Here is a 17,363-nt window from a genome sequence, read left to right as displayed (position 1 = left end):
ACAAAATGAATAGTCACATTCGAACATTCGAGTACAAAAGAGTATCATGTCCCCAACGAGTAATCTGCGTGAAAAGGCCACGATACTAACAATAAAAACGTAATTCCCCGATTCCAGTGTAAGATGGCCCCCATTTCATAGAGGCCATTAGCAGAATGTGGCATCGAGTCATTTATCGTGCAGAATAATGGTCTCCGGAAATCCAAGTGCAATGCTAAACCAGTCGCATTAAATGTTTAAGCTATCTTAGCGGCAATAAATTGTTCGAATCGCCCGTTTCAATAGCGAATATGAGTTCTGTTTGTAACGAGATAACAAAAAGCGGTCAACCGTCAATATCAAAATATACAAGGCACCGCCTACAGCGACGATCTCTTGAGAAACATTCAAAAATTGTGTTTCCTTGTGTTTGATTATCCGCGAGTATTCAACATTTAGAAATTAAAGATTGCGTGGTCCACGCTCCCTGAAAAGTGTGCAAAACGTTGGGATAATAGTATAATGAATAAATCACGTTTAAAATCCGTTAAAATGTTTAATTTCTTATTTAAAGTGTTTCATAATTATTTAATTTAATTTATTTATTTAATTATTTATTGCACACACAAAGGAAATAGAGACACATAAAGTACAGGTAAGAGGAAAACAAAGTGTACAAACGGTGGCCTTATCGCTAGGTAGCGATCTCTTCCAGGCCACCGTAAGTAATATGTAAGGAGGTTCAATATTCAAAGTCCATAAAACGAGTTGTGTACGAACAAACATTTAAGTCTCATCGCTTTATTTTTAAGAACTGTAATAATGCAAAACTTAAACAATGACTTTTAATGTTATGCAAAGCATGAAAGCTAAGTTTTAAAATGAAAAATGCAATAGCGCTTGCCATCTTTGCGCTCCTTAATCGCCGCTAGTACTTAACCCAATATTAATGTTCACAAGTTTGAAAAACGTTATCTAAAAGCTATTATCTATACATATAATAAAATCGTAGGAAAGTCAAAACTGTACATTGAATATTTTTTTAAAAGAATACATAATCCATGATCTATAATCGATATAGAAGCCAAAAACATAGTTTTTAGAATTTTTGTCTGTTTGTCTGTTTGTCGGTTTGTCTGTTTGTCTGTTTGTCTGTATGTTTGTCCAGGCTAATCTCAGAAAGTACTGCACGGATTTACTTCAAATTTTGCATGAATATTACTAACAGGTCGGGTCAGGCTGTTATATACATATTATCATGCTATCACCTTCGGGGGAGGAGCTGTGAACCTTTATTTTTCTTACGTATTCTCTGTACTACGACAGCGTACAATATAAAGACTCATGTTTAAATGTTGTTTTTGAGTAAGCCATGCTATTGTCTACCTTTACACTATAAAAACTACATCATTTAAGTAATTTTGGCAGAGAAACAGTATAATGAATCTTAGTAGTATAAAGACAAATTTAAAACAGCGCCATCTATGAGATTTCATTAAAATTAAATCAATTTACATAATATTAACGCTCCTTGGAAATTCATAATTTAAATATTATGATGTTGGTGAGTTTGTTTTTTTTTTTAAAGTTAAATAAATAATTCATATCTTCCCAGAGTAAATTTCAGGTGCGCTTATATTTCATGTGAATATACTAAATTTTTATAAGTGAGGGTAGATGTTTATTATTTGATGTTAGTTACAGTTATATAGGTAATAGACGTAGTATTTGTATTCTCTTTGGGTAATAGTAGATAACAGTGATTGTGTTCATTGGTTACATTTTTAAAAATCTTCGGCTTTTTTTAATTTTCGCCTTCTTGCGTTCCCACAAAAGGTAAGTTGTAGCTTTTATATTTATTGTTTATTATAATTATATAGTTAGACTCATGTTTTTAATTAGTTAAAGTTATGACAAAATAAGAAAATGATGAAATTTTATTTTTATCATGTATAACTTTTACAAGACTATATTATACGCCCAAAGAAGGTCACTTTAGTTCTTGATAAAACTTTATTTGTTAGTAGCTTTTTATTAAAATTAGGTACACTTATCTTTTGATTTTTTTTTATTTACAGATTCAATGTTCATAAAAATTGACGATTTGCGTGAGGATGTAGTGGAAATTAGTAACCTTGCGCGTGGTCAATCAATATTCAATACATATTATAATAAAATTCTAGAAAAGTGATGTCTGTACAATGAAAATATGTAAAAAAAATAGCAGGGGCTATTATTAAATCGATCTCAAACCCAAAACTGTAGTTATATTTTTTTTTGTCTGTTTGTCTGTATGTTTGTGCACGCTAATCTCAGAAACGGCTTATCCGATTTAGATGCGGTTTTCACTAATATATTGTGGTAATCTTCATTTAACATTAAGTGTTTATTTCATGTTAATCGGTTTGTAAATAAAAAAGTTATGACCATTTAAGTATTCACGGCGAACATTTGCAAAGGCATTCTATTGTACACTATACAGTGTACGATAAAACGTAAGTTATCTGTTATACGCTACAGTAATTATTCCTTATAAATGTCCAGGTGATCATATCGAAAGTCTCCAAGGGTGGGGGGGTAAGCTGAGGTAGTAGGGGGGGAAGGGGTCAAATTAGAATTATGCTTACTTCTAGGTAAATTTTATACATAAAATGTCCTTTAAATTATGTCGTATTATATTTTTAACCCCTTTTAACCATTTTTAACCATCAAAAAGATGGGTGATAAGTGTTTGACCGCTATGTTTGTCTGTTTGTGCCACCGTAGCTCGCTAACAGGTAATACGAATTAGATGCGTGTTAGGCAGCATATTTTCCGACGCTGGTTCTTAGATAAAGTGTATCAAAATCGGTTCATCCATTTATTATACCTAGGTATATAGAGGTAAAAGTGGGAATGTGGGAAAAAATATTAGTTATATTTTTATCCAATTCGGTTTACTTATCCATTTATTAGATTACAGCGGTGAAAGTGGGAATGAACAATAATCGAATGTGGTCAAATAATATACTCAAGCGGCATATCAAAATATAAAAGAGCAACGTGTTTTATCGAAATCGGTTCATCCGTTTATTACATTTAGGGGTGACAGTTGCAGTGGTTAGATAAATAAACCAAATGGAGCATCAAACGACAGGATATGACGTGTACATATAGGTATAATTAGATAATATGGTTTACATCAAAATCGGTTCTGCCATTTACTAGGTGTGGAAAGAGAAGGGTTGAAAGTCTGTGAAAGAAGAGGGGGATATGGGAGCGAGAGGATAGCCACACCCTGGAAATTTTGAACTCTACTCAAAGCCACATAGGCCTGGCTCTTGGCAATTTTTTTTTCCTAAAGATACCACTTCTTTTGCCACTGTGATCCATTACAATTTGTGCACGGTTACGGCCCAACTTAAAAGATGTCAAGGAGCAACAAACTTATAGATATCAATATGATGTAGGAATGTAATATGGAGGTAGAGGTAGGTCTCGCTCACTTGAAAATATCACATGAAAATAAGAAACCGAAGTTAAAAATTTAAAAATTAAAAAGAAAAACCCAACGCAACGAAGGAAAAGGAATAAATAATAATTTTACAAACTTCCCGACGATCTTTAAAATTAAGTAGGTACCATTATAAAAAAAATATAATTGTATATGATATGATAATGATGGTATGGCAGCCCCGATGACTTTGTTTTTTTATTTTTATAAATATTTAAAATGGTATTTATTTTTAAAGATCTTCGGGAAGTTTGTAAAATTAGTGAAACTTTTATTACATCGTCTCAAACTTTTTGGTCTGTGTAGCGCATGTCGCGTGACGGTCGGCTGCCGAGTAGGTATAAAGCAGTGTTCGGAGTCATTATCGTACAAATACGATAATTTTGTGCCTAAGTTTCACTTTTACCGTGGTTTCATAAAACCACACAACATTTTTTCCTTTTTCTATGCACTTTTCTTCGTTGCGTTGAGTTTTTTTTTATTTAATTTTTATTGCACGATCTAAACGGTTTAGTTACTACGGCGTGAGACAGGAAAGATCTGAGCGCTGAGACAAACGTCAAAACGCAAAGGAATAGAATCCGCCATCGATACTAATTATTGTCTTAAGCGTATGATGTTTTGATAAGGATTTGTTCACCTTACCAACGACGACGACGACCACGAACAAAATTTTCATCCAGTCGTAATTTAACAAAATTGTGCAAAACACAATTAAAAATAAATTATTAAAATTTCCTGTCGTTCTGGTGATTGGAATTTTTATTTTTGAGATCAACGAATGAAAAAATAGATTTTTCGTAGAAACGGTTATATATATTGTCAAAAACATCCATACAAGGAAGGTATTTATTTTTATTTTTTAGCTCAGTTTAGTAATAAATTTTACTAACAGTTCGTTTAATTATTTATGATAGTACGTGTTTATTCAATAAAAGTTAAGTAGTAACTACCTACTATGCAGTCACTATTCCACGCGGACGAAGTCGCGGGCACAGCTAGTAGTTGAATATTAAACAGTGGTTGCATACTTCGTATTAGTTGTGAAATAAAACTTATTATTGCTTATAATTTTGATTAAATATTTTAATATTTTACTCTTCATTCTGCATTATCAAATTTTATAACCAGAAGAACATTTCAGAAAATATTTTCTATAGCGAAAGCATTGTGAACCACAAATATTTGCCCACGTAACACTTAATAATCACTCCTAAAATTAAATATTAATTAATTATCGTATTACTACGTATGCTTGAAAATGTAAATAATTATATTTAAAAGTAAAAAACTATTTGCGTGTGTCGAATAAAAGTTTTTCCGACAGCAGAGATCATAAAACTCAAACCCAAACATTTATTTATATAATTTGTACTAAATAATTGTATCCAGCAATGTATTGATTGATTCGTATTCGTTCGGAAAGTATTGACGCCACGAAGGTGGCAATGAATTGACAGCTCTCCGCAAATTGTTCCGTTTTGTTCTCGACCATCATTTACTCGTCGCATTGTTTGTCTACCGTTGCTATTGTCCTTTGTTTCGGATCATGGTATAAATCATTATTTTTGTAACAGTAGTAAAAATACGTTTTGGATTTTCAGACCGCTTAAAATTTCGAACGGAGAGCTGAGAGAAAATCAACATCAAGTACGAAGCTTCGAGTTTAATAATGGAATAGAATGTTCTATTGACAACTTTTAATACGGTTAAACTCGTCTCTTTGTATTTGACGAATGATGACTGGAAAGTATTTTGTGAACAAGATATTCATGTCAAATAAGTGTATGAATAATGTCATTACGTCCAATGTAAGCCCAAATTAATAAATGAGCCTTAGAAGTTAGTGAAAAAGTAACGGAAACAAGAATTTGCGGTAAACATAAGGTCTAATAAGTACCTTTCAATCATCCTTCGCCTATTTGCCTTCTTCACATGAAAAAGGCGAAGTCTTTAAAGAAATGAGTTATTATTACACAAATCCGATAGATTTATGGAATAAGAATATTAAATCGTACACAAAGGACCCTTCAGTAACCCGAACGTTTGCAAACATTTGCTTTACTCAACTTTTTGCTGAACCTTTCTTAGTGAGCGGATCTTGGAATAATTTATAGATGTCTTGGTTGAATTTCAATTTTCAATAGTTTTATTTTCGTCAGGCGAGAAATTTAAATTTTACAGAAGATGACAGATAAAAAGAAGGTGAATTAATAATTCAAATTTTTCAAGTAATATGCTGGACAATTTTTTTTGGTATAAGTTAAAAGATACATTCATTTGAGTCTCAAGTATTGAAAAATGTATTTCAGTTAGTACAACCTACAACAATTAATCGTGACCGTACTAATTAAGTTATAGTTACAAAACGAACTGATAATATTTTCCCAGTCATTTCATTTCATCTTCATTGTCTTTCAGTTACTCTGAACAATAAGCGAATCATTTTAAATTTTTGGCACATGCACCGATTTTATAATGAACTCTTGCTAATAATGAAAGAAGTCGTCGACAGTTCAATAGATAAATGGTAATTGCGAAGAATTGCCTCAACGAATGCTGATAGTGGAAAAAATTCTACAGAATTTTTACTAGCAGCTCGCCACATTCGAGATACGAAGTGCACTGCATTTAAATGTCTTTTTAAACGACCCTCTGTTTATCTCGACGTAATTTTTCTGTTATTTCAAGCGCCGAATTTTCGAGAGCGTTGTGGTTCTTACTTTGTTTTTAATATTACGTTTGTATTTAATTGGATAATAATAGCACAGCAGAATTGTTTTTAAATAATTTATATTATACTAGCTTTCCGCCCGCGGCTTCGCCCACATTTTCAAAGATAAACCCGCATAGTTCCCGTTCCCGTGGGATTTCCGGGATAAAACCTATCCTATGTGTTAATCCAAGTTACCCTCTATATTCATTGTAATCGGTTCAGTAGTTTTTGCGTGAAAGAGTAACAAACATCCATACAAACTTTCACATTTATAATATTAATTAATAGGATTCATTTTAGATTGAAGATATATTTCAATATAATTCATTAAATTCAAAGTTGTGTAAGACTAAATTATCGACCCTGGTCTAAAAGGTGACGCATCTAATTTAAAACAAATGTCCAATTTTGACTATTTTCTATCCCTCAAGTTTCACATAGAACTTTTCCAAAGTACATTAATTTTCAGTTTTACTTTCAATCGTTATAATATGTATCTATTTCGTTAAACACAATCTTCAATAACCAATACAATATTGTAGCAAGGGTAAAGTGTAATCATAGGGATAATAAAACCCGATAGAGTGCAGCCTTTAAATTGAATGGGAATATAAATTATATTTTTCAGTCGCAAATCGCAATATCATTACTGCAGTCAGCCACCAGCTCCGATATTCATTGAACCGTGGATAAGATAGGATCCGTAAGATTCAAATGAAATATAAAAGATTTATTGGTATCTCATCCATTGAACAAATTGGATTAAATGCTAGCAAAGTTTAACTGCTGTAACGTTTTAATTTTTTGGTTTTAAATGCATAGTTTGAAGCAGATGATCGTGAAATAAGTTGTTTTAAAGTTTGAGTTAGTGGCCTTAGTATTGTTTCTTCTGGAAGGCAATTCATTAAGCAATCAACCAAAGTAGTTGGCTTCTTTAATTCTATTTTTAACCGACTTCAAAAAAAAGGAGGAGGTTATCAATTCGGCCGGTATAATTCTTTACTGGCTATTTTTTTCTCGCTCTCTGTTTTATATTAGGATTAAAATTCCCATGAATAGTTGTTTATTCTATGGTTTTCATAATTATACGACGAACCTTCAAATAATTTCTCCTGACATTATTGTTACTCTCTCTGTGTTTACTCTTTTTCTTCGTGTTTTGTTTTAAGTTAAAATCTTGGGCTGCTAGTCCTTTATCTAAACGCATCCTTGGTGGTTATTAATTGCTATAGGGAAGTTTGATTGATATTAATTAATCTGCATATTAGAAAATCTCCATCAATCATGTCGATACAATTTTGTAAGCGCTTTGTGATGGTATGACATTCAATAAGTTCCGGGAACGCTTAGCGGGAGCGATCAAATCTAAAGCTCGATTGTTCTTATAATTACAATCAATTTTATATTGTTTGGAGAATGCATTGTAATGTTAGCGAGTTTTTAATAGTTCTATCACAACGTTATCGGACGAGGTTACGCAATTTTGTATGCAGATAAATTGGGACGCCAATAAGATTTGAGCCAATGCATGTAATGTATAACCTGATTGTTTCAGCAAATATATTTTATATTATTTAATCAGTGTATCATCTATTCAAATAATGTTAGTAATCAGTTTTGTTTCTATTGTTATATATTTCTTTCTACCTTTTCATTTATCGCCTATCATTAATTTATTGTGTTCTTTTATTAAGTATAATATAATTTTTCTAACGTTACCTTCATTACAGTATAATGAATGACTTGCATACACATCTTACCTTATATGTATTCATTAACTGCATTTATCATATAATCCGTTTATCAACACATGACCTTCAACAGTCTCAAACTTCCTCATAATACAACAAAAAGCTTCAATATTAATTCACTTTGCCAAGTTTAACTTTAAGCCTACCATTAACCAGATTGTGGTGAATTTTTTCATTTGCTTTCTGTTGAGAGCGATAATAACAATCGGCTTTTATAAAGCCTCTTTGGATGCAAGTAATTAAAATTGGCTTAAATCTGTGCCATTTCATTAAAATATTGTATGTTTACCTTACGAACGCTGTTGGTCTTTTATAAATATGTTAATTATACCGATTGATCATGATGTTGATTGTTGGGCTAGTAATTATTATTTACGAAATATGCTACACTTAAATGGCTATATTTAAACATTGTAGTGTATTTACGTTACAGCCCAGATATTCAAGATTCAATCGCTAGTTTTAGTCGTAGTTAGAAAGATTTACAATAAATTTAATAGGCATGCATGATCTCCAATTTTAGTAGACCACTCGTAACACATTTTCTTCATAGAGAAAATATTCATTCTAAAAATCAAGCTCTCAAACACAATTGTATATAAGTATGTACATTTCCTAAAAATGTGAAACACTTGACAAATCGCACTCTTCCGTGGTCCAGTTAAAATATTCCCCGAATAAAGTGAATAAGGTTTCATAAGTGCACAAAAAGCCGGAGAGACGTGACATTGACCGATGGTGTAGGCATTACCAGCTCGCCATTAGAGTAGCATTGCTTTGTTTTACTTGTAACACTAATATTAATGGTTGTACAGCGGCTATTTGAATCATAATAACTTTGGGGTTCTAGCACGTATTGTATGTGGCTTGTGTTACTTGTGTATGCTTCCTTGGTGCATTAATTGGCTCGCATTTTAGAATATTGTATCAGAAGAATTAGTCGTAGCTTTACTAGTCAAATAAAAGTTAACGTGTGTTCATTTGTTTGTCTTTCTTACTCGTCGCAACCGATAGTTTTTATGCTACGATTGTTGTGTCTAGCTAGTTATGTATTTAGAAGGCAAGAGAGTGACATAGGCAACGGATTTTTATCGGAGTGAAACATCTCATTCCCATGGTAATTTCCCTTGACTATGCGAGAGAAGCCGAGTATGGCATAGTAGTATAAAATGCCTTTTATGTACAAGTGTTAGGTATATCTTATTTTGTGCATGGTAAAAATGGCGAGGCATGTGGAAACTACACACCTGCAAATTTGCACACAATCATACATACATACTTACTTCTGCAGAATCTTTTATTCTAGAACATTCTACTTCATTCCAGACTAAAAGTCCAAACAGTAACCTGATCTCACTGAAAATATTCGGTTAGCGTCAAAAATTACTATTTACCGTGTAAGTGATTCAAAGAGCCTTTGATGGATAGTGTTTGTAGATATTGATTCGAGCCATCATGTAAACACCAGGTTATTTATTTGCTGTTTCCTTCGTATTCGCAGTTGTTAGGAAAAAGTTGGTTAAACATAAATTTGGTTTTATTACTCGCACTATTGCTTGGAATAAGGTAACAATAATATCATACAAATAACAATACAATAGTGAGTCGTTGGCTTGGTACGATTTCGTAGTCATAACACCTACATGCCCCAGAATATTATCAACTTATACTTCAATGTTAAATGGATGGTGCGTTTAATATTCCATAAATAGGTTTGCAACTAAATAAAGTTACTCAACAAAGCGGTCTTTTCACTACGTATAGCGCGTATATTGTAAAAGTGACTATAAAATATTTTATCCGAAACTCCCATAGCAAAACAAGTTTGAAAGCAATGCTATCGCTTAAAAACTTATTTAAAGTTCTCTTGCATTCGCATTCTCGTACCGATTAGATAAACATATCGTTTCAGCAAACTTGGGAACTTCAATAAAGTGTTATGTGATAAAATCGATAATTTATATTTGTGAAATGTCGATAGAGTTCGTAATTGCCAAACTGAATGTTAGATTCGTAAATCCCTTATAATTATCTTAGTTTGTGAGCTTTGTTACTATTCGTATTTTGGTTTGGGATTCAAGTTTTAGGACTTTAAGGATTGTAACTTTTACAGAATTTGAAACCTTTTTTTTTACATTCTACCCGCTTGTGTTTTGTTTTTGTTGACCTATGGATTATTGGGAAAGCTCAATTTTTCTTTTTACGTTACATCGGAATATGCTTAATCCCGGGTCTAAGATAAACATGAACAAACAACCGCCGAAAGAATACACAAATATTTTAATAAATGTTCCGCGACTCATCCGTTTATTTTTATTAGGTATGTGTTTATACTTTTTGCTTTTTTACACGTTAAAGGTATTTAACAAATAAACATAATAAAATAATTTTGTTTCTAGCTTTAACCCGATTGCTATTTGTTTTACTTAATTTTGGCACCGACATTGATAACTAAAACATATTAATTTTTTTTTTTTAATTATTTGAATTAAAATTTAAAACTAAAAACGTTTTACTGATGCACATTTACCGCATGCTTGTGGAAATAACATTTGTCCGGAACGAGTTTACCAAAGCTCTGTTAAGATTCTTCCGAATAAGGCAGATTCCTCTCACCGTCACATCGTTCTTATACGAGGGTATAATAAGTAATTAAAATATTTATTAAATATGACGTGAAAGGAAAAAAAATTGTACCCATAACTTAAATTAGGCGTAAGTATAACATAATTCTACATGAACACATATTTATGAATGTTTCACAAATAAAATAAAAATATACACCAGATATCTCGATGAAGTCCTCTTCTAATTGTATATAGCTGTTATGAACGTCGTTAGTAGCTTCATTAGTACTGCTAGCCTAGTTTTATGTAACCATCTACGTATATTTTTATTTATGACGATATTTTATTATTTTTATTTTCATATATTGAAACCACTCAAAGATTGAACAATAATTGTCGTACAGTGGTTACGGCAGATTCTTTATTTTCTTTTAAAACTCATTTATTTAAAATATTCTTTTATATTTGTTCAAACCAATTATTTCATGGTATTTATAATCATTTTCGGCAAATGTATATTCCCACTACAGTGCCCCGTGCCGCCCAAGAGAGTTTAGGCCATAACCCACCAGGCTGGCCAAGCGTTCGTAATTTTCATGACGTCGAATTTTTAATTCTAGGACACGCCTGCATCTTCATCGCATATTTCATAGCAGTTTACTGTAAAATAGTGTAAGAATAAGCACAAAAAGCCCACTTATAATTGTTGTCATCTACTTTCGAACCCTTGTCGCAATCAGCAAGCGCGTTACTGTCGTAGCAAAATTACTAAATATTATTGAATGGGACCACTTTATTATGTCCTGTTTATATTTAATATCATATTGTTTACATTATATACGTTGAGGTAAAGAGCATAGCTAATTGGATATGACATCTAGCGACCGCAAAGCCTCACGTCTGTCAGTCGAAACTAATTTGGAAAACACAACTTTAGTTCCTCTGTGCTTAATAACAAAACTCACTTTAGTATAAACTTACATATTATATAGACAAGAAACGGTAATTAATTTAAACTTAACAATGAGTCGTTTTCTTGGTGTGAAATGGTTAGAGTTTCGTCAGAGAAACGGCAGAATAATCAAAAAAAGGTTTTTGTATATTTTGAAAATAAGGTTGTTTTGTTATTTTAACAGAATATAAGCACCATGTAAATATTTCAGAATTGACGCATCATTCAATTACTTCACATCTCTATCATAAATATTATTACTATAAACTAAACAGTAACACGACAACAAAGTAAATAACTTCGGACGTTTATCCAAGACAATTTCCTTTGTCGCGGTTGCTCTGCACACAACACATACAAGAATGACGCGAATCAGAACAAATATTTATGCAAGTCAAGACTTTCCATAGATTTAATTTTGCCATCCTCAAAACAAAGGATTCATATTATTATTGTATCATTTAGAGGCTTAAGTGAATTTTTTGCGTTCCATATAGCATGCTGAAATTAAGGTTAACTTGTCTCAATTATGTAAACGAAATAAAGCTATTCTAACAACGTTTGAGCTTTTCATCAAGCGAGAATGTGGTCAAACTTCCCTATCAACAAAAAAAAATAAAACATGCTATCACTTTCCTTTGAAACGCATAATATTAGCCAGCCACTAATTAATTCTAGAATATTTAGCATACATTAGATGCAGCATGAAAAGATACTGCGTCTAAGCTCACAGCTGTTGGTATAGTAGCTAGGTAGTTGATTAGATCTAACCTCGTTCTATCTATTTGCAACGTCGTAAAAGATTAGTCAGGTTCCCGTTGGCGAGTCTAGAGCTTGAACTAATTAATTCAAGAGGCACCTTCATATTACGGAAAATAGACAAGGGGCGATAAGGTCAAGGCGTGGAAATGTAGTTTATTAATATTCATTCATGAGCCCTAATTTATACGTTCTCAATGGTGTTTATTTTGATTTACAGGGAAAGTAAGTTGGGGAAAGTTGTGACCGTGTTTGTTGAGGATGTAATAAATATTTTACATAGATATTTATTATCCACTAGTTATGCCCCGCGGTTTTACCCGCGCTCCTGTTAGTCTTAGATGATACATAGTTTATAGTCTTCCTCGATAAATGGGCTGCCTAACACCGAAATAATTTTTCAAATCTGACCAGTAGTTCCTGAGATTACCTCGTTCAAACAAACAAACAAACTCTTCAGATTTATAATATTAGTATCTATAGATAATACCTATAAACTAAATGTAAAAGGCACTGATGATAGATAATAATTATGTTAGAGATGTTACAGTTTTAAACGAAATTAAAATTATACAATGTATGTGTAGCTCACATTGCTCACATATAACATTCCGCGTCTCTAAAAATGAAACAAGAAAATACAGTAAAAGAAACCTTCAATATATCTCAGCAAAACAATTCAATTTCCCCTCTTTCCGCTTCTATTAACGTCTGCTATTTAATTTGTCGCGCATTACGTACGCTCGATCTGTATTTTTAATTTTGCACTACAAATTACCGCTGAAGTACATTGAAAAAGCTCTTTAATTAAAAGGTTGGTTTCTTAAAACGCTGAGTTTGATTGTTTAACACCTCTGGTAATGAGGTGCGTCTTAATTTGACCGACTTAGCGGATGACTATTTCATAAGCATTTGCTAATGGCCTCTTTGTAACGCGGTAAATGAGATTTGATACCAATGTATAGGGTTTAAATGACCGCTGTTGGTGCCTTTATTATGAATAGAAGATGAAAAGAGTATTTTAAGATAAATTCATTAAATTGTTTGTAAGTTTTTGCAAACTAGTTAGTTGTAGTTTTCATGTACGACTGAAAAGGTCGTAAAAAAAATTGTCACATAAATATAACGAGCTTATTCAAAATTATTTTCATACAGAAAATAACCCCAATATATGTGGTATAAACTAAGATAAGAAGATATTATAATATACGATATAATATATTATGCTATAAAATATATTTACAAATTTCATAAACATTTTGAAATCAAGGTGAGACAAGATTTTAAAACAAAAATACATATAATAATTTATAATTTATAAATTTATAAAAATACAATTTTTACTCTTTCCACTATACACGGATATTAGGTTTACAATATTTCTGACTCAACAAGCCACTCCAATTGCCGTATATCCCAAACACAAACACAAATAGGCCAGTATAAAACAATAACCCAAGAAACATTGCACATATTATTCGAAGTGATAAGTTGTAGGATTCTATTGTTGTAGTTACTTTATCGAATTAGGAAGTTTCATTTTGCTTGTTAGAACTATTCTTCTGATGCACTGGGACGTCCAGGAATTGATATCAACTTTTCTTTGTGAGTTTGTTGTTAACAATTTTATCTTTAAGTGATTTTTGCTGTCCAAAACTTGATAAACTATTGATTATTATTATCTTTACTGTTTTTGTTATACTCAACACGTGGCTTTATTTGCAGAGTACCTTTGATAAAAAGTAACCTTTTTTATCCATATGTTAGAACCTGTTTTACAACGTTCCTGTAACATTTTCCATAAACCGAACTATTTGGTGTCCTTCTGCTAAGAAAATGTTATTAGTTTTCGCAACATTGACTTTTTCTGTAATATTTCTACAAAACAATGTTGCGAACTTTTTAAACGTATAAATCAGATAAAGGCACTACGTAAAATACATTTTATTTAGGTATGTATAATGCATATTTAATTATGCATATTGCGTTACGATATTAAACAATTTATATAAAATGTTATCTGTATTTTTTGTTGGAAATTCTTTGATGAATAAATATACGTAATATATATATTATTATGTAATTAATTTTATACTAAGTACATACTTCCCGCATATTTTTTTATAATTTTCATAATTTTTTTGGTACTCACTTTTTCATAAGATAGGTACTTACTACTAACTTCAAACAAGCGTATGCGGAGTATAAATTAATAGAATTATTAGCTACCACAGATAATGTGTAATAAATAATAATTGATTTGCATGATTGTATGAAGCTTTGTCTCTTTACTATTTACAAGATTTCCGCCCGCGGCTTCGCCCGCGTTTTCGAAGAATAGCCCGCATAGCCGTTCCTGTGGGATTTCCGTGATAAAAAGGTGCCTATGTTCTATTCTGGGTTTTCAGCTACCTACATACTTAATTTCATTGTAATCGGTTCAGCAGTATTTACGCGAAAGAGCCATACGACACAAGATACATCCATACGTCCATCCTCACAAACTTTCGCATTTATAATATTAGTAGGATTTACTCATGTGGTAACTGACTTAATAAATATATCAAATTTGATTCCTTCTAAAATCTTCAGATATATGTCATAGACCTGGATTCACTGGCTTGAATTCGGAGTGGAGAGCACAGGAGTTTTCGGCACTTGTGTGATCTCGAGTACTTGTTCTTCAGGACGCGGCCGCGGAACAGAATTTCTTATTAACATTCTCTTTACATTACTTAAATTTAATTTCGACGCTGACTTTTATAAAATCTTCCTTAACAAACTCAAGGCGAATAATGGACGTGAATTGTGAATTTTTGTATAAACGAAAACTATTCAAGTATCAAGTATGTAATAAGTTATTAAGTATTGAAAGAATTATCCAAAAATGAGCTATATTCGTGATCCTTTTTTCCATAAATTTTGACAATAAGTGACCTTTTAAACAAGTTATGTTATCTATCAGGCTTTTGCAGATGTCAGTGTTCCAAAGCTTTAGGCGCATGTAAAAAGCTCAAATATCCAAACAATTAGAAAATATGGATTTTTTCAACATGAAAGAATTACCTAGTCTTTTTTCAAATACAGGGAAGAAGGCTTTCCCGCATTCGAAATACCTTATCCCAGACAACTCGCATAGAATATATTTAATTTAAAATATAAAAAGCAATATAATTACACGTTTTTGAGATACGAATCTGCGGGAATCGATTACATATCAATCAGAGGTCGTTGATTGGCGGCAAACGATTTTACGCCTATATATTGGCCAATTAAAATGAATCGCAGAATTGTTCGGGTTCGTAATACGAGAATAACTTTAATTAAATTTGCAGTGTAAAATATTTTCATATTTTATTATCTATCATTTTTCTGTATTGATATTTTAACGATATACCAATTAGTACTTTTAAACCTTGATTATTGTTTTGTTTTGCCTACTGATGCAGTTGTTTTTTATAGCCTTTTTAATGCCGTAATAAATTGGCTAAATCAAAATCTTCTGATATTAGTATCAGATATATAAAAACCTCATACCTACACAAGTACACAATTATTTAAGTTCAAAAGATGTTTCAAGATTTAAAACAAATCCCATAATATTATGTAATATTTTTACAAGCGCCTCAAATGTCTCGCTTAACAGTTGAAATTCTATTTAATTTCATACGATTTTGAATGTGGTTGTTTTATAAAAGTTAAGTACCTATAAGTTTGTAATTTATGTTAAAAATGTAAATTGAAGATTGAGGTTCTTCATTCACTTCAATATATTAAATTTGTAGTTTATTTTTTTTTGCGTTAACTACCTATAGTTTATATGTAGTGTTCAATGTATCCAACCACTATAACCGAAATGCCTATTTTATCAATAATCGGATGTTGGCAAGTGGTGCCTTACTATTTTATTGTGCTGGCTTTATGCCATTTTCACTTAATATCTAGCAAATTTTTCATAATTCCATTACTGAACATTATTAACAATTTATTGCTTTATAATTATTATGATTAAATCTTTTTGTATATTCATGGTAGTTCATCATAAATATTCGGTTTTAAGTTGTAATCTTCACATAATGAACACGTAATAATAATAGACTAACAATCTAAAAATATTTTTTTTGTATTAAAATTCATGGAAAACCATTACGAATAATTGTTTCATAGGTACATTTTTAGCTTTCTTACTAATATATTTTGCCAAACTTCTTAAATTAGACAAACTTTTCGACCAATCATGCTCATAAAACGCTGTCATGACTACAAATCAGAATTATTATAGAAAATATTTTTGGCTGCATCGTCGATACAACGGTTTTATGTGTAATCAAAAGTCCTACATTAAATTACCAGGAATTAAAACAAAAAAAAAAAGATTCTAGTCACTGACATAATAATATTATGAAGTCTGGTTAGGTTGCAGTATCTGTACTAATACAGTGAAACCTGGTTAAGTGAGACATCAAGGGACCTGCATTGTTGTTTCACTTATAGAGGTATTCCACTTACCCAGTGTCTCAGATATAGGTACAGGTATAAATAAATATCTGTCTCATTTACAGAGGGTTCCATTAATAGAGGTGAGAATACAGGTTATTTCAGTTATATAGGTGCGATCATTAAATAAAATATATGGTAGGGTAGAATAAGAATGAGTAAACAAACAATGTTATCTCAGTTACAGAGGTTTATGCATATAAAATTTACTCGCTGTCTCAGTTATAGAGGTAACTATAATGATAAATCTAAAGAACAAATCCCAGATATAGAGGTTTACCTCGTCCCACTAACAGAGTTAATTCAGTGCCAAAGTGTTGGGACCTCAGCATGAGTTCCAGTTATGGAGGTTTCTCACTTATCCAGGTCCCACTTAACCAAGTTTCACTGTATTATAAAGCTGAAGAGTTTTGTTTATTTGTTTGAACGCGCTAATCTCAGAAACTACCGAAATCGATTTAAAAAATTCTTTCGGTGTTAGATAACCAAATATATCAATATATCAAGGCCAACAGGATCCGAGAACTGCAGGTAAAACCGCGGGGCACAGCTGCTAGTTACTAACTAATATGAAATCGTATACACATAGATAATATATTTCCAGGAAAGGAAAGCCTACTAGATGTAATGTAGCGAGCTTCCCTTCTTG

At 31.7% G+C, this 17,363-nt stretch overlaps 1 long non-coding RNA gene across 1 annotated transcript in view; it reads left to right on the top strand.

Annotated features, from left to right (window-relative positions):
- LOC149482901 (uncharacterized) overlaps positions 1 to 17,113 on the top strand; it is a 109,731-nt gene extending 92,618 nt beyond the window's left edge. Inside the window, exon 2 of the long non-coding RNA XR_016316557.1 lies at positions 16,641 to 17,113. This is a non-coding gene — a long non-coding RNA (uncharacterized LOC149482901). The remainder of the gene's footprint in view (positions 1 to 16,640) is intronic.
- The last annotated feature ends 250 nt before the right edge of the window (positions 17,114 to 17,363 follow it).

Source organism: Colias philodice, chromosome 14 (genome assembly GCF_061535455.1).
Source record: "Colias philodice isolate Cphi_HAF_F1 chromosome 14, ilColPhil1 Martin Lab GWU primary, whole genome shotgun sequence".
Taxonomy (NCBI): domain Eukaryota; kingdom Metazoa; phylum Arthropoda; class Insecta; order Lepidoptera; family Pieridae; genus Colias; species Colias philodice.
Note: the sequence above shows the minus strand (reverse complement) of the source record. Positions and strands in the feature narration are given on the sequence as shown.